The sequence below is a fragment of the Paroedura picta genome, chromosome 8, assembly GCF_049243985.1.
Source record: "Paroedura picta isolate Pp20150507F chromosome 8, Ppicta_v3.0, whole genome shotgun sequence".
In the NCBI taxonomy this organism is placed as follows: Eukaryota; Metazoa; Chordata; class Lepidosauria; order Squamata; family Gekkonidae; genus Paroedura; species Paroedura picta.
This window is the reverse complement of record NC_135376.1, coordinates 86,520,668-86,543,289: the sequence shown is the minus strand read 5'-3', so window position 1 is coordinate 86,543,289 and position 22,622 is coordinate 86,520,668. Positions and strand designations below refer to the sequence as shown.

The window sequence follows — 22,622 nt, the reverse complement described above, 5'->3', positions numbered from 1 at the left end:
GCCAAGCGGGAGGACGGTCTTCCACGACCAGATGGTGAAAATATGGGAGAAGGCTGGGAAGCCCCCCCTGGAAATGACGAGGCATATGGGTAAGTGCTGCCCTCGTTGTGTTTTGCCCTTAAACATGCATGGCATGACTAGCTGCCTCTTTCCCCTACAGTCCCCAATGAAATTCGAGAAAGTACTTAGATGCTGTCAACCCCCTCTGACTTAGCCCGCCAGTACTGTGTAGAACCACTTTGGTTATGTGCTTTGACTCTAACTGTGGTGTGTCTACCAGCTGTGTTTCATCTCTGGTTTGTGTGCTTTTAATTATGATTTCTCTTTTTCTTTGCCCAGCCACACAATCACCATCCAAGATGGCAAAAGCACCTGAGCTTGAGGAGGGGGAGGAAGAGGGACCTTCCACCTCAGGACAGGCTGCAGGTGAGAGTTTTATGTCTGTGCGGGAGACCCATGTGTGTGTACCCCCATGGAGCAATAAGGGAGCCTGCTGTGATGCTTCCATTTGAAGTGTTATTAAATTCTTTGTTTGATTTCTATAGCAGAAACTATGGAGGCAAGGCTGCGTGCCATGGAGGCCAGGGTGACTGCCTTAGAGGCTGAAGTGGCAGACCTGAAAGGGGAGTTAGAGCAGCAAAGGCAGCAGAGGGAGGCGGAAGAACGTAGGTTATGTTCCCCACTGCCCAACTCTTCTCACACTGTGGCTAAGGCCCACAAAAAGTGTATGCATGTAAACTAAAAAAATAAGAAAATATGTGTGGCACTAATGTGTACTTTTTCTCCCTCCCCACACAGTTAAGAAGAAGGAGGACGAAGACCTCTTCCGCCGCAAAGTTAGGAGGACCATGGGACGGTTGTGCAGGAGAGTGAGGGAGATGGAAGGGGCTGGGGAGGGGAGCGGTGGGACCTAAGTTTTGTTTTCTTTTTGTGTTTTGGGGTGGGGGGTGTTGGGGGGGTTCCCAGTTACTTTGCCCATTTTTCTATCCCTGTTAAATATTTGAATTTGTTAAAACACAGTTGGCTTTCTTGGTGGGTGGGGGTGGTGGTGGGGGGGTCCAAGTTACATTCCCTTGTTTTTTTCCCCTGTTGAACTGTTTCTGAAAATAAAATGTTATTTTAACTTTCCTGAAAAAGACTCCAGTGTGACTCCTTGCACACCTTTCACCCCAAACTCCTAAAACACCTTTAACCTTTAAAACACCCTCCAACCTCCAACCCACACAACGGTGCCAGAATAGGCACAATCAATAGAGAGGGTACACAGAGACAGAGTCAAAAACATAAACTTTATTGAACAGGCGACAGCAAACACAGATAACCAGACAAACTGGCCCAAACTAGGAGGGGGAGAACTTGTCCGCGGGTTTAACGACTCTCTTCCCCAGAACAGTCCTCCTTCTCGTTTGGGTCGCGGCATTCTGAGAGGGGGTGGGTGGGGTGGGTGCTGGAGGTGGTGGGGGGGTGTGGGTGGGGGGGGGGACGTGCACTGTAATCTGAGGAGGGGTGGCCGCCTCCATAACCGCGACCGCCCTCTCCATCAGCCTCCTTATCATTCGAACCTCCTCCACGCTTTCGCGTAGTGAGTTGTTCGAGTCTCTAAGGATGGCACGGAATTTTTTGCCCTCCTGGGCCACGAGGGAGAGCATCGCCTGGTCTGCAGCAGCGGCACGCCTGGACTCCTCCTGGCAGTGCTCCAGGATCCTTTCTCCCACACTAGTCAGGACGGAGACGCGCCGCAGCCTGCCGCGTTCCCTGGCCAGCCTCTCCTCAGCCGGGAGAGCACCCCTGGGTGGTGAGCCAGCTGGCTCGTCGTCTTCTGAAAGGACCTCTGTTGGCAAAAAAAGAGAAACAGAACTGTTAGTAACAACGAGACAGTCAAAACCCACCCTGGTGCACATGGTGGCCTTTCTTGGTTACATATTGTTAAACAAAGACTCAGAACAATGCCAGGGGAGCACATGGTTATTGTTTGTTTGCCCATGGTGGCCTTTCTTGGTTACATATTGTTAAACCAAGACTCAGAACAATGCCAGGGGAGCACAAAAATGAAAAGGAAGCACACAGTTATTGCACACAGACATTGCCCTGCAGCCATGGCTCGAAAGGAACAGTTCATGCACGCTCACCATCTTGTATCTGTATACGCCTGCGCACGGCAGGAGGTCCAGCCACCCCACGCTCCTCCTCCTCCTGTGTCCCGGGTATGAAATCTGAAAAAAGGGAAAAAAGAACATGATTTAGGACCAAAGTGTGGCAAAGCAAGCTTCAAACCCTAAAGCAGCAACGTTGAGGGACTCTCTTCTGTCTCTTGGCAGTGCTGCTGCCCTGCACAAACAGAAAAGCACAAAGCAGTTAACCCCCCCCCCCCCTTATTGCAACTGATACTTACCAACATTTGTGGACGCCCCAGAATCACTGTCCTCTGCTACTGCTGCAGGGGACTCGAGGACCACCGTCCCAGGCATCTGTGTCTCTGTGGAAAAGAGCAGAAAATAGTGAAAAAGGAGCAAGCATACAACCTGAACCACACAGCAAGCTCCCAAAGTAGTGGCTAGAGCACTGCAGAAGGCCTATGGCTAAGGCATGCATCAAAACTGTTTGGGTTGTTGTTTAAACACAACCGTTTTAAAAAGCCACCCAAACCAATCCACAAACATCCAAGCATAGCATGCGTTGCAACGAACACAAGGCATACAATAGTGAAAAAGGAGCAAGCATACAACCTGAACCACACATCAAGGTCCCAAAGTAGTGGCTAGAGCACTGCAGAAGGCCTATGGCTGAGGCATGCTGCAAAACTGTTTGGGTTGTTGGTTAAACACAACCGTTTTAAAAAGCCACCCAAAGCAATCCACAAACATCCTATCATATTATGCGTTGCAACGAACACACGAGAAAACGATTCCCAAACGTCAGAACACACATTTGCTCAATATAAAATATAAAAAAAATAAAATATAAAATAAAAAGAAAATTACTTACCGGAGGCAAGGGGCGTTTGCTCAGGAACCTCCTCCGGCTCCCCAGGAGCGATGGCCATCAGGTCCACCGTGACCAATTCCGCTGGTCGTTGCTGGACGGGGGGTGGAGGCCGAAAGCTGGACGAGGTGCCCTCGCCGGGATCCTCCTCAGCGGGTGGTTCCTCGACCGGGGCAGCCGGCTTCCGAACCACCTTAAGGCTCCTCCCGACGCGCTTCGGCCTGCCGGCTCCTTCCCCGTCTCCGTACAGCAGGCGCTGCTCCTCGAAGTAGGGGCAGGTCACCTTTTCGTTGCCGGAACCCTTGTTATGGTTCACGGCTCTCATGTACTCCGCCCGCATCGTTTTGGTCTTCGACCGGCATTCAAGGCCGGTCCTGTTGTGGCCCAGGGCACGCATCTTTATGGCCACTTGCTCAAAGACCTCCCTATTCCTGTGAGAGGACTGGAAGGCGTCCTGGATTTTTTCTTCCGAGAAAATCGCGATCAGGTCCCTGATCTCCGCGTCCCTCCAAGTTGGGCCACGGCCGGTTGCAGGGACGGACGAGGCTTGAGAAGAGGATTCCATGGTGCTTTCGCTAGTAGCTGAGCAAAATGGTGGTGCGAGGTGCAGGGTGCAACGGATCATATACCTTCCCGCACACAAAGACAAAGGGACTAGCCGGCTCCTGATTGGTAGAGGGCAGTAGGGGACACGCGCATTGGCCACATTAGGTCACATGTCACATTCAAAACTCCTCGCGCGGGAACAGGATCTGCTCCTAATGGCCAGATTAGCGCCTTTTGTTTGACTTCTCGCATGCGCTGATTCGTCCACACGCGGGAAGAGCAGTTTGAACATGCAGCGGGAGCCATTTTAGTGAGATGTCCGCCATTACAAAAACGCATGCCGGTGTAAAACCGAGAGCAATTGCAGTGGTACGCGACAGTTCCCCAATAATATTCACCAACCAAAGCAAAAATAAATGACATGTAACTGGCGAACGTTCGTTGGCACGCTCAGCGGAAGGTTTTTTAAAATGAACGGCGGACGGCGACTCCGCTTGCCGGAGGTCTAGCCGCCGATGGAAGGGGTTGTCCGCACCCAAGCACAACCACGCACCCGGAACCACACAAAGACCCACTACACATAAACCGCCCCTCATGAAATCACCTCGAATCATATCTATTGAACCCCAGTAATCTAAACAGGAGACTGCGAGCGGCGAACGTTCGTTGGCACGCTCAGAGGAAAGTTTTTAAAAATGATCCCCGTACGTTGACTCCGCTAGTACTGGCCGAAGGTAGACGGGGTTTTAAGCTTTGGGCAAATGTTTGGAACGTGACGGTGTGTGCCACTGTGCTTTTGAAAAACTATTGTGGTGTCCGGGCAGAATTTCAGAAAGTGATCGTGCTTGAAAGCCAGTCGCTGTCTCGTTGCCTCGTAGATCCCCGCTCGCTCGGAGAAAAAAAATGGCGGACAGTTCGCCGGAAGTTAGGAGGAAAGGCTCGGGAGGAGGGACTTTGAAGAAACCGCAACAATGGTAACGCACAAGTCTGTGGCGCTACTGTTGCAGATTGGTTGCAGGAGTGTATCGCTATCCGGAGGGTGAATCCACTTTTCTGGATTCCCCTAGAAGCGCTACAATGAAGCGCTTTTTGCGGGTCGGTTGCAGGACTGTTGCAGATTGTGTACGACGTCGTGGGTTATGGCAAATTTGTAGCGTTTCCAATTGGCAACCATCCTGCTACTTTGAAGCCGTGCGAAATGGCCCTTAGATGTTCTCCTTTTAAATTAGTTTCAACTCAAACATTTGTTTTAAGGGGTGGAATAGCTTTCTTTACTTTCCCATTCATGTATTCTCTACACCCTTGGTTCTATCATGCTTCTGATTTTTTCACTTCCATGGCTGTCTGGATTAGAAGAGCAAATACTTTCACAAAAGAAGCTCTATCAAAATATCCCCCCACCCAAAAAAAAAGGCCAGCCCTCAGATGTAACACCTGCTGTAGTCTTCCCTGATTACCCCTGCAACAAAAATACTGAAGGAAGAGATACAAATGGGTAGCCATGTTTGTCTGAAGTAGCACAATAAAATCAGAGTCCAGTAGCACCTTTGACCAACAAAGATTTATTCAGGGCGTGAGCTTTCGAGTGCAAAGAGTGACAAAGAGTGCTTGCACTCGAAAGCTCACGTCCTGAATAAATCTTTGTTGGTCTTAAAGTTGCTACTGGACTCTGATTTTATTGAAGGAAGAGAGGCATCTTCCCTTCTGCTAACTGACAGATATTTTGATATTGTTTTATTTTCCCTTTATCTAAGAATTTTCTAAAACTGGTTCTTTCTAAAGGCCATTCTTTTATTCCATTGATAGGCTATGAAGTTACTCCTATCACACTTTTGGCTATGCTGAAGTGAACCAGAAAGCTCTGTCCTTGTTATCTATCAGTGGGAGAATCACTCAGTACAATGAGAAACATCCCTGGTCTTTTATTTAAGTGGTTTCCTTTTTCTTGCCTAATATGGGGACCCCTGAAAAGCAAACCATGGATTGCTGAACAAAAGCTTCCCATACCTTTGCTGATACTGCATTCCCTGATTATGTATTGGTCTGTGAGATAAGGGACCAGCTGTGAAGATAAGGCAGTACTGCATGGCAGACCACATGAAGTGCATGTAGAATATCCCAGCATCTTCAACTGAAAGATTTCAGATAGCAGGAGCCTGGAATATTGATCTAAATAGCCCACTATTTTTCATCAAAAGAGGCAGAGTCACATATTCAGCAGATTCCACAGATCCATTCTTCTGAGAAAATGATCCTTCCCTCCAGCTAAAGGAACCTTCTGCTTAGTTTCAGAGGACCTATAAGATAGAGTTGTTCCACCAGGCCTATGGTTGAGGCCAGGAAACCAACTAACATTGAGAATACACTGGCCTCCCTGCTGACATCGACCTGCCCAATATAAATCAGCCTCTCCCCCCAATGTCTTTAGGAGGTGGCCTTTAAGAAAGTCATTTTAACCTACATTTATAATGATGTAAATCTTAGGATTTTGTATAGTTTTGTTTTTTGTTGTCACCCACCCTGAGCAATGTGGAAAGAGTGGGTTATAGATATAAAGTTATCATCACTATTAATATTGATAGCAGAAGAAGCCATCTGCAGCAGTGAAATATTCCTTGCGCCAGAGAGTGCCACCATACATGGAAAATGCCCAATCCCATATGCTAAAAAATATCAGCCTTCTGTATGCAAGCAGAAGAGATGGCCAAGTTTCTCCTTCTGCAACACCCCTTCAAGGGATACTGCTCTGCATGCTCTCCCTGCATTTCATGGGGTTGCATGACGAATCCAGCTGATCCTGGCTCAGGGGGGCTAATAATTTTGCCAGCATTCAATTACCGGTAAAGCTAGTCTCCTCAATTTTTTAGTCATATATGTGTGTGTATAATTAATTTAAATAATGTATATTTGGGTGTGAGCCTCTTATGGTGCAGGGTGGTAAGGCAGCCAACATGCTGTCTGAAGCTCTGCCCATGAGGCTGGGAGTTCGATCCCAGCAGCCAGGTCAAGGTTGACTCAGCCTTCCATCCTTCCGAGGTCGGTAAAATGAGTTCCCAGCTTGCTGGGGGGTAAACGGTAATGACTGGGGAAGGCACTGGCAAACCTCCCCGTATTGAGTCTGCCATGAAAACGCTAGAGGGCATCACCCCAAGGGTCAGACAGGGGATACCTATACCTTTTAATATTTGGGTGCAGTGGGTAAGAGCATGATGTAGTGATTAATAGTACCCTCTAATCTGGGGAAGGTGCATTTGATTCTCCATTCCTCCACATGCAACCAGCTGGGTGTATTTGGGCTGTCACGGTCTTCAGAGCTCTCCCAGCTCCACCTGCCTCACAGGGTGTCTGTTGTGGGGAGAGGAAGGGAAGGCTTCTTCAGGCAGTAAAAAGTGGTGTATATAAGAACCACTCTTCTTCGATATCAGAATTCATCCCTAAATGTCTACAGCAGTGGTTCTCGAACTGTAGACTGGGGTGGGATTGCAGCTCAGTGAAAGTGCTTCTGCTATGCATACGGGAAGGCCCAGGTTCAATTCCCAGCAACTCCGTTAAAAGGAACGAGGAAACAGGTGATGGGAAAGACTTCTCCCTGAGAGTCTAGAGCAGGGGTAGTCAAACTGCGGCCCTCCAGATGTCCATGGACTACAATTCCCAGGAGCCCCTGCCAGCGAATGCTGGCAGGGGGCTCCTGGGAATTGTAGTCCATGGACATCTGGAGGGCCGCAGTTTGACTACCCCTGCTCTAGAGAGCCACTACCAGTCTGAGTACACCAGCCTTTCTCAACAGGTTTATGTTTGTTAAGAAGCATATCAAGCAATGACTTGTAAAACTTTCCCAGGTGAATTGGGAAGCCAGGAGGGAGGAGGCAGACAAACAGGGTGAGGTGGGAGAAGACTTTTGGGGAGACTTGATGGCAAATTCCTGTTTGTCTGTGCATAATTTATCTTATGGCCATTATGCACATCTTTGTGCTCAGTCGTGCCATAGATCTATAAATAATAACATTCAAAACAAAGTTTTCAGTGTGATCTAATGTACATTTCATGCTAGGAGGAAGGAACGTAACATGGAGTTACTTTGCAAGTGAGGTTCCAAAAACAACAGTAAAAGCATTCCACTTCCAAAACTTTGAGAACCCCTGGCCTAGAATATAATTCATGTTGCAGTATTAAATTCTCAAATGCACATCTGGAGCAGCAGAAGCTGAGAACTATTATGGGGGGGAAACTACTGACTGTGCATAGTGTAGGATTTGACTCTTAGGTATGCCACAAGGAGATTTGAGGTTTGTTTGGAAGAACTGAAGTCAAAAGAAAGGAGCTAGAAAGCCCTTGTGTGTTTATAAAGCAGCGAGTGCAGTCAGGGGTGGTCTCAGTGAAACTGGGACCTTGGAGAAAAGTCCAAGACAGAGCCCCAGAATCACAACCACTGCCACCCACTATGGGAGCCAAGCAAGGTTACTGCTACCATTGGAAGACTGGTGCCCAAGCCCCAGGGGGTGCGGAGAGGTCCAAGCAGCAGCCGGAACCTGCTCCTGCTTCCTTTCCCTCTTCTTTAACAGGGAGATGCGATGGCCATTCAGGTGTCAAGCATGGGGTGCTCCTGTTGTCCATTGATTAAGACCACCCCTGAATGTAGCTCTTTGGATACTGCCCCAGCTCTGTATAAGCAACAAGAGAAGAAAAGAAAAGAAAAACCCTGGCTGGATTTCATCACAACTGTCTCCAATTATTGTGTGTTTAATAGTAATTCACATACCCTTTCTTTTTGCTTCCAACCTTTTCATTTCACCTTTAAGGTGTTCACAGTCCTTGCACATGGCGAAGAATGATTAATAGCTACTATTGATTTTTCCCCCATCCAGAGTAAGGAAATACAGTAGCATGAAGGGGACAAAAGAGAGAGAGAGAGAGAGAGAGAGAGAGAGAACTTGAATGGCTCAGAATGCTTTTCCTTCTGGAAAGGGTAGCTGAAGAGGGCCAGCTCCTGTGGAATGTCAGTGAGTTTGCAAATCTTAACAGTCTCTGCACATGCTTTCCTCTAAAGGTGACAAATGTTTCCATTTCCATTTCTGCTTGCCGCACAAGTTTGAGCACATTTACTTGGAAATTGACCAAACCCAGCAGAAAGATGGGCTGGAACAGTTTATTTTACTTCTGTACTTTGCCTGATCTTTATAGATCACAACGCGAGCCACACCATCAAGTGCTAAGGAGTAATAAACACAGATGCACAGCTTGCTTTTCAAAGATACGTGATAATTAGAAGGGAATTCCTATTCTGCCAAAGGAGCATTTTTCACTAAGCATGTCCCAGAGAAGGTTTAACTGGTCATTAATTAATGCTTAACTGGCACTTAATGGCCATGAGGTCTTCCAGTGCTGCCGCTTGTACATTCAAATTAGCCCGGCACTTGCTCTGCGGAATGGAAAGAAGGATCATTGTTGATCTGGCAAGATCGTTCATTATTTTGGCATCTTAATTCAGCTGCATTGGAGGGCAGTGAAGTGAGATATCATCATCAGCTGGAAGGAGAGTTATGTCAATAGATTAGATGAGTGCTAGAATGGAAAGTCAGGGACAGATTAAAATTGAGGAGCGGCGGGATTCGTATTGGATTTGAACGGAGCCGCTCTTGCACAGAGTTGTCCGCAAAGATGCTGCGGGAATGAACTCTGTAGCCAGCAGCACTGCATCCCAGGCTAGGCACACAGATCATCCTTACCAAGGGACCTTCCATGTTAAATAGGTGTTCAACAAGTATCCAGAAATTCACCAAGTAAACAATTTGCATTTTGCAAGCAGGGATGCAGCTACGTGATCTGGCTGCAGCAGTACGTCCAGGTACTAGCTAGACGTTGGCCCCTTCCTGCTGGAAATTTGCAAGGCAAGCTCAGCAAAATGGCCAAAAGAGCATTGGCCCAAGTTGCCAAGCAGCTTCTTAATTATACTGAGCACCGGTGATATCGTCACCTTCCAATAGTTTTACTTTTTAATTATTGTTATTTAGCCATCTATGGCAACTTATGACAAGCCTGTAAGGCTTTCAAGGCAAGAGATATCCAGAGATGGTTTGCCATTGTCTGCCTCTGTGTAGCCCCTCTCAACTTCCTTGGTGGTCTCCCATCCAAGTAGTAAACGGAGCCAACCCGGCTTAGCTCCTGAGATCTGATAAGGTCAGACTAGCCTGGAATGTTAAGGTCAGGGCTATAGTTTTACTAGAATCATAGAATCATAGAGTTGGAAGGGACCTCCTGGGTCATCTAGTACAACCCCAGAATCAGCCTCTCTGTCAGATGGCTATCCAGCCGCTGTTTAAAAATGTCCAAAGATGGAAAACCCACCACCTCCCGAAGAAGCCTGGTCCACTGAGAAACCACTCCAACTGTCAGGAACTTCTTCCAGATGTTTAGACAGAATTTCTTTTGGATTAATTTCATCCCAAGAGAGAACAACTCTGCTCCATCCTCTATATGGCAGCCTTTTAAATACGTGAAGATGGTTATCAGATCCCCTCTCATTCGTCTCCTCTCCATGCTAAACAGACTAAGCTCCCCAAACCTTTCTTCATACATCTTGGTCTTCAAACCCCTCATCATCTTTGCTGGCCTCCTCTGGACACACTCCAGTTTGTCTATTAGCTGAGAATAAAATGAAGTGATAGCAATCTTAACACCTTTCTCCTGGGCTGTTAAAACAGGTGGGTGGAACTTTACCAAAGGGAAGCTACAACTAAGGACAGAGGAGAAGTATCAAAGGCCATGTAAAGGAAATGGTGCCCTGAATGTTGTAGGGATTGGGTCAGTTAGAGATCATATGCAATTTAGGGGCAATTTGTTACACTAAAGACTAACAACAGCCCAATACTACTATTTGTAACAAGTGACAAGACTAGTGAGAGGTCATTTGTTAATAGGGTTGATCCTTAATTCATAGGACAGAGCAATTTCCTATTGAGCACCTCCTGAAGATCAATACAACAAACACTGCAGATAATGAACACTGCAGATACAAAGGTATGAATTAGACATCTCCGTTCCCACCTCTATTTATTTAGCACGGGTACAAAAACAAGTAGACATGTCTTTAATTATATCAACTGGCTTGAGCACGTTGTAGGAACAGTGCCTGGAAATTACACCACACACATCTGCTTAGGATGATAAACAGATGTAAGCGATAGTGCCGCATAATGAGCCAACATAATGAGGCCAAGAAAGCAAGATGGCAATAGTGTTGTAGTCCAGATCATGAGGATTGTCTACAAAATCTGTCCAACAGCCACCTCAAACAGGCTGCATGCAGCGATGGCACAGAACTCATCTAAATGGGCAGACAAACGCAAGTGTGCAGAAGTGGCCAGACAATGAGATAGAAACACTAAGTCAGAATACAGAGGAGGCCTGTGAAGCACCAGCATCATGGGATGTCCAACCATAGTAGTTAAGCAGAACCACCAACCTGGGCTAGGATCGCTGAAGACCTGCCAGATTTCATGATGCTCTTGTTGCTTTCTCAGGTGCCTGAAGAGAACTCTGTCAAAGAGAGATAGTTCAAAGCAGTGGTCCCCAACCTTTTGATCACTGGGGACCGGTCAATGCTTAACAATTTTACTGAGGCCCAGGGGGGGAGGCTTTTGCCGATGGACGTCGCCGCCGCCTGAACTCCTGCTCCACTTCCTTTCCCGCCGATGCCCCTGACTTCCTGCTGCCCGCAGCAGCTGTGCAGTGCCATGCCAAGAGGGACCCCCAGCCATGGTGGCCGCTGGAGAGCACCAAAGGTGAGCTGGCAGCAGAGTGACAGGGCAGCCCCCGAGGCAGCAGCCAAGGAGGAAGACAAGGAGGAGCCGCGGACCGGTACCAACTGATCTGCAGACCGGTCCCGGTCCCCGGACCGGGGGTTGGGGACCACTGGTTCAAAGGACTAATGAGCCTGAGTTGTTCCTGTAGGCCAAGAAAGAGCTTAACTGGAGACCTGGGTGACCTCCACAAAAGATGACTGCGACACTATTCAGTGATGTATTGCAGTGTCCAACCATGTGCAGATGTGGCCCTCCTGAACCAACAAAACATCCAGCTTTTCCTTCATGCAGCTTTCTTGAATAGATTTCCAAACAATCCTGGAGGGAAATGGCATTGCGCTACCTCTCCTGATTAACAGAAATGTGAGAACTAAAAAAATCATCAGCGTGGGCCACAGGGGAGGACTGGCTTCTCATAAACTACCAGTCATTTATAAATTGTAATCCAAACTAATCGAATTACTGTTCTTCTGACCAGTATTCCACATCCTGCTGCAGACAAACCATCAGTTCAGTCTAATAGGTAGGGTTGAATTGAGACTCTGAAAAACTGTGCCTCCAATCTTGACCAGGGTTTAGACTCAAGGACATTCACCGATTGCACCATTGCAATATACCTTTATTTCACAACTCCAAGATGAAAACACGTTGCAGAGAGTGCTCACCCCAGCATCTGTCCATGGTGAGCGCAAAGCAAAACCAAACGTGTGTGGCTGCCTGACATGTTGCAGGACTCACTGCCAAAATGTGTGGGGCAGGGGTAGTCAAACTGCGGCCCTCCAGATGTCCATGGACTCCAATTCCCAGGAGCCCTGGCAGGGGCTCCTGGGAATTGGAGTCCATGGACATCTGGAGGGCCGCAGTTTGACTACCCCTGGTGTGGGGTGACGGCACTAGTTTGGCTTGAGGCCATGCTGCACTCGACTGCAGATACTGCTACAAACTGCTGCCTCCGGGATGCTTTCTCCCCTAATAAATTGTTTCGCATAAGAATAACGGGACTCTGGCCTACCAGCAAGCCCCTATCAATAAAGAACAGAGGCAGGGAAATGCCCAGCGTGTCCACTCTCCCAACATCGGATTCCAGACACACAAGGGAGGAAAATACAGACTACCAGGTGGTTCTTTTCAGCAGCCAGACCACACCCCCCCCCCCTAACACGGAGACTGGCCCCTCCGCTTCCTGAGCTTTTTTCTTTTTTTTTTCACAAAGCTAATCATGTTTTTTTTTAAAGAAAAAGCTTTCAGTCTAAACTTCAGTGGGAAAGAAAATCTTTCAAAGCATAACTAGACAAAGACTGCCCTCTAGAGAGCACTGAGCTTCCAAATGCATTTGCAAGCAGGCGCCTCGCTAGAAAAGGGGAATCCGTGTGTTTGTTATGCTAAAACAGACCCGCGGTTAGAGGCCTTTGTGGCTTCACGGGAAATGGGTCCGTTCAACCGTCACCCACTGGCCCACTGCTAAAGCGGGACACTTTCCCCTTTCTTGTACAAACCGTCGCCTCCTGCTTAAGCATAAATTGCCTGCATTACAAGTGGGTTTTGTTTCTTTTGTAGGAAATCTGATGGGTGGGCATAGATTGTGGTCGATGGCTTACTGCTGGAGGTGTCATGCTCAGCTCCTAAGCATATGTGGGCAACCACATGGTTCAAATTCCTATGATGTTGGAGACCTTCCCCATCCACAGTGAAATGCACAAAGTAAAAAAAAAGATGTATGCTTACAGATGGATTTATTTATGCAATTCACTTAAAACATTTTGCTGTCGCCTTTCGACCCAATACGGGTCCCCAAGGCGGCATGCATAAAAACAACATAACGTCAGGACAACTAAAAACACGGAAAAGTTTTTTAATCATCCAATAAGGACACAAAAAATAAAAACAAAAACAAGGAGGAGGAGATCCAATAAATGTTTTTTTTTTTGGGGGGGGGGGATGTCACACCAAACAAAGAAGTCCTCACCCGCAGGCAAAAGACATCAATAGAGTTATACAGAGAAATTGTCCTGGGGAGAGAATGCAAAAGTTCCGGCACCTTCAGGAATACAACCCCATCCAGAACGGGGGATGACTCATTCCGCAGTAGTATCTCCATTTTTCACAGCTTCATTTTTACATTTATTCCACTTTCTGCATTCACATATCCTGACTAACCCTTGTGCTTTGTTTCAGCCTATATCATCCTAGTCCTTATTGCTTCCTCGATGTGTGCACTGATTTATACTCTCAAATCCATCTTGGGTCTCAGTGAGAAAGGGAACATATCGATACAAAAAACAAATGGCTTTTACATGTAAGGATAATGGAGAATGACAGAGAAACCTGTCCATCCCAGCACATTATCAATCTCTAGATGCTACCGTAACTACTTTAGGTGAATTATAAAGAAGGATGCTTCTGTCTGCGTCACTGAGGACAGTAGCAGAATATCTGTTTTGCATGCAGAGGGCCCTAAATGTAATTCCCCAACATCTCCAGTTAGGTAGCAGGTGATGTGAAAGGCTGGAGACCCTGGAGAGCTGCTGCCAGTCAGAGCAGACAATACTGACCTTGACAAACCAGGGGTCTGACCGAGGCAGCTTCATGCATTCATGTGCTGCTAATCCATGTTAAACGTTCCAGAATAATGATATTTATTACACATGTGTCATGTTCTTCTGCTGTGAGACTGAAAACAGGTTTTTTGCTATACCAACAGCAAATCCATTGGGCTATCAAGGTCAGTATTTCCTACTCTGACCGGCAGGGACACTCCAGAATCTCAGGAGGTCTTTCAGGTTAACTACTGTTATTTATTAAATTTCTATACCACTCTCCCATAGTGGCTCAGGGCAGTTTGCATACAACTGAAATTAAAAGTAGATGAAAACCAACAAAACATATAACAGGATTTACAGCATAAAACATAATAAAAACATAAGTAATGAATTCAGCGGCATTCTAGTCATAGCAGCCTCCAGATCATTCACTGTTCGTAAATCTCCTAACTAGATATCTCTCTATGGAGGTGTTTTTGTAGGGGAGGACCCTGAGTGCTATGAAGTTATTGCCCCAACCAAAGACCTGGTAGAAGAGCTTCATTTTGCAGGCCCTGTGGAACTGTGCCCACTCCAACAGGGCCTGGATTTCCTCCAGGAGCTCATCCCAACAATTACTGTATTTGCTGGCGTATAAGACTACTTTCCCCCCCTGAAAAACATGCCTCCAAGTGGGGGGGGGGGTCGTCCTATACGCTGGGTGCACTTCAGTTGGGATAGACATAGCTGCCCATAGTGGCCTCCCAATGCCCCCCCCCGGTGCCCATAGTGGCCTCCTGATGCCCGCCCACCTCATTCTACATACCACCCAGTATCTCGCAGTATCCAGCACAGCTGCGGTGGGTCATCAGAATGGCTGTGGCGAGCATCAGCAGCAAGACAGGGGTGCCAGCCTTTTCGGCGTGACCGGCCTGTTCTGCTCAGTGGGAAGCAGTGGCGCTCCAGCCTGCCCCACCCCTTGTCTACGCAGAGCTCGCACATGTGCACTTGCACACTACTGCCGGTCACAGGGAGATGCAGGGGCAGGGCGGGTATATAACAAACTCTATACTTTGAGTGGAAATGTTGGCGGGTCGTCTTACATGCCCAGTCGTCTTATACGCTGGCAAATCACCCTTAATCTCCTTGGCTTTAAAACACACACATGGCAAACAGCAACACAATGAGTTGATTAACACATATCATTCAGTCCCGGAAAGCCAATCTGGGAGAGTACTGCGGTTATGAGTAGGGATGCCATGTCCTACTCCCTACATCTGGTCTGAATCACCAAGGGAAGAAGTTACTGATAACACAACACATAACACAATGCTGTTTCCTAAAGGATTTTGCCAACACAACACTGTACCAGAAGAACTTCCTACACAGAAATAGTTTTCGGTTCGTTATGGCAAGGGGCACATCAAGGTGCAATGCACCTGCATGAAACTCTTCACTCCCACATCTTATAACACTGCATTGAACTGACTTGCACCCTTGTATTACTGGCCAGAGTTAAAAGCAATGGCATGTCTCAGGTGTTCATTTTCGGTAAAGTGTTTTAGTGGCTTCCTGCAATCTTTGTTCAGGTCACTAAACAGCCTTTCCCATTTTGCTGAAAAGGCCACCATGGAAGGGATGAGGGAATAGTGCTTCCAAAATCTCAAATTGCAAGGTTCAGTGACATGGAAACACAAACAGTGTTGTGCCCAGCCGGTTCTCATTCATTCCCTCGTCCGTTGATTTAAAAAGTGTCCTTAATGGCACTGAGTGCAGTTGCTCCAATGTGTCAAATGTGCATCTAGAATTTATAGCTTGCTGAACAAACTTCTCTTTTATGATCGCCTCTTCTGTTCCCAATGCATGACAGTCATCGGTTGGGTTAAATGAGGACATCGGGAACAGCTTTGTAAATCCAGGAAGCTGCTGGATGAACGGACACCTTTGCTTAAAAGGATTGTGCCTCATCTGTAAAGACATTACTAGAAGTTGTGTTCCCTGGGCTCAAAAACATCCAAGGCTCATAATAATAAAAAATCCTTAACACTATTTCGCTTTCTTATATTTGGGAAACAGCCTCCTGGGAGGAGACTGTCCGGGGCCCTGTCCATCCAGGTCCTCCCTGATTGGCCCTCCCCCTCCAGTTCCCACCCTCCCTCCTTGCCTGCTAGAAGCCTTGTGGCTGCGGCCTCCATTATCGCCCATGAGGAGAGAGGCAGCAACAGGGCTTTGCAGCCCGCAGGTACACTCCTGCTCAGAGGGAGCCAGGGGGGAGAGTTTGGAGCCTCCCTGTGGAGCCCCCCACCTCCTGTTATTCATCTGCTGTGGGGATTAATTTTTCTCCAGGGAGGGGTGGTGTTGGAGGGGTTTCTGTTGCTGGGCGTTTTCAGTAGATATTTCTAGTGGGGAGGTCAGCATTCCATGAAGTTATTGTCTCACCTCAACTCAGTTTTGCAAGCCCTACAGAATTTCTTGAGAGCTTGAAGGGTCCTGATCCCCCCAGGCAGAGCATTCCATCAAGGGAAAGGGAGAATTCCAGCTTCCACCCAGGGATTCTTCTAATATCTCAGTCAAGGATGACTTTTCCTCCCCAATTATATTTTCAGTCTGCACAACACTAGGTAGCTTCAATTGTTCCCGATGTCCGGAAAGGAGCCTACAAACACATGCTCTGTGCATGCATAGTTGCCACACTCATGCCCGCCCCAGTGGGCATACATAGGCAGGGGGGCAGGGTTGGCTTGTACTCCCAAAGTTTCCTAGAAGTGCTTTCTGAAGAGGGTTGCTGTTTTGCTCGATGCTGTTTGCAAGTCATTCCAAACCCCACTGATTAAACATTTTTTGGTGGGGGGGAATAGTAATAATGGGAAGCAGTGTCCAGAAAACTTTTTCAGATAAGGTTAAGTAGCACTATTTTATAAAACAAACAAACATCAACAAAAAGGGAGAAAGTGCAACTACTAAGTGTCAATGTATTTTTTTACAGCTTGGGGGTCTCTTTTCTCCAGGCCCCCTCCAGAGTTCCTAAGAAGACTCTGAGCATGGATACTGTTGCATTTGTCTCTGAGCAGCAGCAGGAAAAAAACCAGGATACCTGCTGCTGACTCCTCTAACCCCTCTTTGATTACATCAACCACCAGCTGCTCAAGACTTTTAGTTGGACGTACACCTGGGAACAATTCCGGGATCATCATCATAATTATAACTATTTAGAGGAATCTCGATTGCCATTTCAGCATTAGGCGGCGCGGCATCACCTCGCCCTCCCCCAGTCATTTCCGCCCGGTCTCTTAATGATGAGTTTATCTATTTTATTAAGCAGGCAATTGTCACTTCTGTCACCCGCCGAACAAATTTGCTACCAACCACTCCAGCTGTCAAAGAACTCCCCTGTTCCCACAAGCGCACCTTGCTAACCCAAATGATGGGATAGTGCTGTGTTCTGGTCATGATGCCACTTTTTGACATCTTCTTAAATATACATCCTTCTATTAAATGGCACTAAAAACTAGTTTTACATATATAGGAAAAATTATATACTGCAGTTACCACCTCTGACTGCAGGTGGTCAGAAGATTTTTTTTTAATGTAACAAAGCAGGGAGAAAAATTCTCACCTAGCTGTCCCCCCGACACACTTTTTTTCTAAACACAAGGAACATTTTACCTGCAGGAGCATTAAAACTTGTCTCAGCTGATTAGTCCGAGGAGGGCTATGCTATGTGATTTCTCTCCCAGTGTAGGGAAACACCAAGCAATCATTGGCTATACCTTTACTCACAAGTCTACCTCTACTCACAAATGCCAAGGATTTTCCCCCCTGTGCATGTGAGCTCACAACTGCACATGTATCAACTACCCGTGATTTCATCCATTTGCTTTCTGCCCAATCTCCCACATACAAGCATAGCCATTAAAAGTTTCCCAGTGAAACACAGTAAACATGGTCATAACATTTTTGGCTTCTGCCCTTTGGGCACAGATCACGACAAGGGAAAAACTCTAAAGTTAGATAACAGGAAAGCATCCTTCTCCTCAGGCTGTGTGGGAAAAGAGCAATTTCCCATTATCTTCAACTTCTACTGCCCAACCTTCTCCAGCAATACACATTCAAGATAAGAGGTACCTCATTTGGTGTCCCTTTTTGTTCATCAACAAAAACCAAAGACTAAGCTTGGAAGTAGAGGAAGCTGTAATCACGACAATGCCCACAAATGAAAAACTGATTTCAGCAGCAAGGAGGAGAACGGAGGAGAACGGGAATGTAGCTTTCACATATTCCTCAAAGGGCTTCAGGGAGAATTACAGTTGGGCAGACGTGAGAAAGTTCTTATCATCTAGACACAACGGTGATGTCACAAAAGCCACATTATTGCATCATTATGCACCTGCCACATGAATGATGTCAGCATGTTATGCCTGCGGTTACCAGAAACGGATGTAAAAAATCCTGAACCTCTGTGACAAGGAGCAAAGCAGAGGCTGACATCACAAAAGCAAAACCAGCAGCAAGTCAATGCTTAGCCTGAAGAAAAGCCAGGCAGGTCAGCAGTGGAGACCAAAGGCATTTGGTGGAGCAGACAAGAGAATGGCCTTCCTAACCCCCAGTACTGGTTATCCAGATCCCACACTGTCTTATTAAATGGAACACTACAACATATGCTGCTTGAGAACACTTTCTAGGTCTCATGTCTATCCAAAGCTGTATAGCTTTTCTAAGATTCAGGAGAACATCATATACCTGGCTTTCTTAACCCTGGGGTTTCTTGATGGTCCTGGAAGGGTTTCCTGGATGGGTGGGAGTTCATGATTTTTAAATATATTTTTAAAATTTGTTAAACATTTCTCAGACATGATCTCATATGGGCATGTCAACCCACCCCACCCTCCCAAAATGGCCAGTGATGGCCTCCTGGGAGTGGGAAGGGGAAGGACGCTGGGCAGGTGTGTCCACGGCTCTGCTTCCCAACCATATTCTGCACAACTGCACCACTTCTGGGGTTGTTTCAAGGGGTTCTCAAAGGTTAAAAAGTTGAGAAAAGCTGAGAGTCTACTGCTTCTAGATGTGTAGATACTGCCAGTGAACTCCACAATCAATTCCAATTGACAATAGGCCAGGGGTAGTCAAACTGCAGCCCTCCAGATGTCCATGGACTACAATTCCCAGGAGCCCCTGCCAGCGTTCGCTGGCAGGGGCTCCTGGGAATTGTAGTCCATGGACATCTGGAGGGCCGCAGTTTGACTACCCCTGCACTAGGCAACCACCTCTGGGAGAACATTCTGCTCAACAAACAACGAGAGACGGAGCAAAAAAAAGTGTTGTGGGCGGCAGCCCCATGGTGGGGAACTCTGTGCCCTGCCAGCGCCTGATGCATGTATACTTGCTGTAGTCATAAAAGTGAATAAATGAACATGTAAGAGAGATAACTTGATAAGCAGCTTTGAATTAGGTTTTAAAATATGCAGCGTTCCCAGATTAAGTGGCATTCTGTCAAGGAGCCAATTTGTCAGTGCCTCGCACATGATTCTGTATCATAATCCAACAGCATGTCCTTTTACAGTCCCCCTCTTATTTCTCGTTTCCGTGCATAAAATATGCCCTTTGCTGCTAATACGAGCTGACTTTTGGCCACCCATCCTGCCCTCTGTATCCCTCGAGGGAATGGGTTTCCTTCAAAGTTTAACTGACAGCACCGTGGAGCTCTTCACTGATTTCAAAGCGCATAATGAACATCTTGGTAGGGCTGGCTTATCATCCAAGACAAAATTCCCAGCGTTGAAAACGAGACTTCTAGTGCTGTGGTCGTATGCGCACCAACTTGGAAGTAAATCACAATGAAATTGATGGAAGTTACTTCTGAGTAGACATGATTAGGATCAGGCTGCCATTTATGCCAAGGAGATGTTGGATAGTCCCAAACCTTTGGCCAGCAATGTTGTCCAAAAACAGAGGAGGAGGAGGAGGAGGAGGAGGAAGAGGAAGAGGAAGAGGAAGAGTTAGTCATTATATCCTACTTTTCACTACCCTTAGGATTCTCAAAATGCTTTACAATTGCCTTCCATTCCTTTCCCCAAAACAGATACCCTGTGAGGTAGATGGGGCTGAGAGAGCTCTAAGAGAACTGCTCTGCAAGAACAGCTCTAAGAATGTCAAGCTAGGAGTAGCTGTTTATAGAATTTTCTGCAACCGTCTTTGGTTGGCTGTAATGGTATTCAGGTTAAACATATATACCAGATTCTCTGTTAAGGGATTGTTCTTGTACATGGAAGTTTCCAGTTGAAAAGAATGTGAAATTTGATGTCCCTTGTTAAAGCGATCGAAAAGCGTTGGGATTGATTAAGAGTTCTACTTATTAAAGAACTAACTGAAGATTGAAGACTCCCTGGAGGTCCATTTACAACTTAGAGGTTGACAACCCTAGATGTATTCTCCTGGGCATAACTTGACAAGCACATGCCCCCTACTAGTTAACCTCCCCCCCCCATTACTACTAGCAAGGAAATCAGCCAGCTCCACACTTGATGACTGTCCACAGAAGAAGCAAACATGCAGGGGACAGGGCTGTAAAAAAGCAAAGGGAAAGAGGAGGAGGACGAAGAGGAGGAGGAGGAAGAGTTTTTTTATACCCCACTTTTCTCTACCCGAAGAAGTCTCAAAGTGGCTGACATTCGCCTTTCCTTTCCTCTCCCCACAGCAGACACCCTGTGAGGGAGGTGAGGCTGAGAGAGCCCTGATATCACTGCTTGGTCAGAACAGCTTTATCAGTGCTATAGCAAGCCCAAGGTCACCCAGCTGACTGCATGTGGGGGAGCGCAGAATCAAACCCAGCTCACCAGATTAGATGCTGCCACTCTTAACCACTACACTACATTTAATTAGCAAGAGCTTTGAGTCGGCCACGTGCAAAGGAAGTCATTCATCGTGAAGAAGTGGTACGACTCTATATTCTTATATCCCAATATGATGCTCTGATTATAGATGTCTTCTTAATAGCAGATACTGATCCTACCTTATCAACAGATCTGTAAGACTACTTAAATCGATTGCCTATTTTTGTCATTGTTCTGCAATCAAGGTAACATAAAAGTGGCATTTGAGTGGCAAAGTAAATTAGAGAAAAGGACAAGTAGATTCTTCAAAGCACAATGTTTGAGAAGGAAAGAGAATATAAGGCATCGAAAGCTAATGATCCATGCAGCCCGATACCAAACTTCACAGTCAGAAAAGATCTTTTGAAATAGAAATATAGAGAGAACATATTGTAAGTTATGGGTGTTCCTTCCCAAACCACTGTATCTTGATGGTAGTGAACTTGACCTTGAAAATTCAGCTCAGGAGTTGATACAGGTGTGAAAAACCTCTTGCAAGGTATCATAACTGTACTTTCGCCTTTGGAAGAGCAGGACAGAAATGTTCTGACATAAAATATAAATATACAAAGATTCAGCAACCAAAGACATCCAATGGAAAATAAGTTGTCTTTCTCTTCACTCCTAGCAATGTCAGTGGAATGTTCCAGAACAGGTTGTAAGATGGTTTTATCCTCCATTACAGAGCAGAACAAACAATCAGAAATTAAAACCATTTTTTGTATGTTTGTGTGTATTTACAGGACACAAAGGCTAGTTCATATTTACCAAACAAAAGGGAATTCTTGAATGTTATGTGAACACCAAAGCATTGTCCAAATCAGATTCTCTTGGATTTCTTGACGGCAGTGGAATGGTTTCCTGAATGGGTGGGAGTTTTAAAAAATTATTTTAAAATTTTAAACATTGATTGGGTGATATGACCTCATGTTTACCTGCCTTCTCTCCCATAAGGGCCAATGATGAGCCTGGAAGGGGCGAGAAGGGGAGGGGCCCGAAGTGGGCGTGTACACAGCTATGCTTCCCAGCCATATTCTGTATGATCGCATCACCTCTGGCTTGTCTAAATGGTAACCATTGTGAATGATCACACTGGTGCCTTCCCCGAGAACAAACACCAGGCATGACATCATAACAAAGTTGAGAGAAACTCCTTGCTGCTGGGGCAGCTGGTTTCAAGAATGGTGAAGCAGCTTCAGTTCAGCTACAGTACATGAGTCTGAAGCCCAAAGTCATCCCAGAAAGCTTCCACAGGAGCTGGGGGAATGGAAGCTGAGTCTCCCCAAACTAGCCACTATACCACAGTGGCTTTCAAATTTATTCCCCAGAGGGCATTTCCTACAAATGTGAAGGAAACCTCAAGTTTGTTAAACAACAAAAACCCAGGAGTCTTCAAAAAAAACACAGTAGAAGCTAGGCATGTAGATTGAAAGCATGAGTGCCCAGAAAAGATCTTACAAGACTACCTTATAATAACTTGGTCACCACGGTGGTGATGGGAGATACCAGGCAACCACAACTGAGTCTTCCAAGCCTTGGTTTTTGCAAGTCAGGGATAGGGAAAAGAGAGACTGAAAAGGATCAAAGATGGCAGGAAGGCAAGGAAGTGGACAATGGAGAATGATAAAGGTTTTGAAATGGGGAACCAAAAATGCCTCCGGATTCTTGGTCCACTAGTCTCCGGGGCAGAGAGTTTCTTATTCTTCCCCAGGTCATGTTTCTGGCTCTCCAAGCTCCTCCTCCAAGACTTCAGTCCACAACCAGCTTAGTGGGGGGTCTTGACACGTAGTTAGATAGATGGGAGAGAAGAAAAGAGGAGAAGCTGCCAGGAGGAAGAAAAACTGAAGGAGGGATTAAGATAGGTAGGTGAGGGGGTGGGAGGAGGAAGCAGGGAATGGGGGAAA

General features: G+C 46.5%; 2 long non-coding RNA genes across 2 annotated transcripts; one reads left to right on the top strand and one right to left on the bottom strand.

Moving 5' to 3' along the window:
- The first annotated feature begins 244 nt into the window (after positions 1 to 244).
- On the top strand, positions 245 to 843 carry LOC143842687 (uncharacterized). The gene is made up of 3 exons (XR_013233288.1): positions 245 to 426; positions 546 to 665; positions 799 to 843. It is a non-coding gene; the product is annotated as an uncharacterized LOC143842687 (long non-coding RNA).
- Positions 844 to 8,770: 7,927 nt separating this feature from the next.
- LOC143842686 (uncharacterized) lies at positions 8,771 to 18,200 on the bottom strand. The gene is made up of 3 exons (XR_013233287.1): positions 17,975 to 18,200; positions 10,991 to 11,064; positions 8,771 to 9,054 (listed from the first exon to the last, which is right to left on the bottom strand). It is a non-coding gene; the product is annotated as an uncharacterized LOC143842686 (long non-coding RNA).
- Positions 18,201 to 22,622: the final 4,422 nt, after the last annotated feature.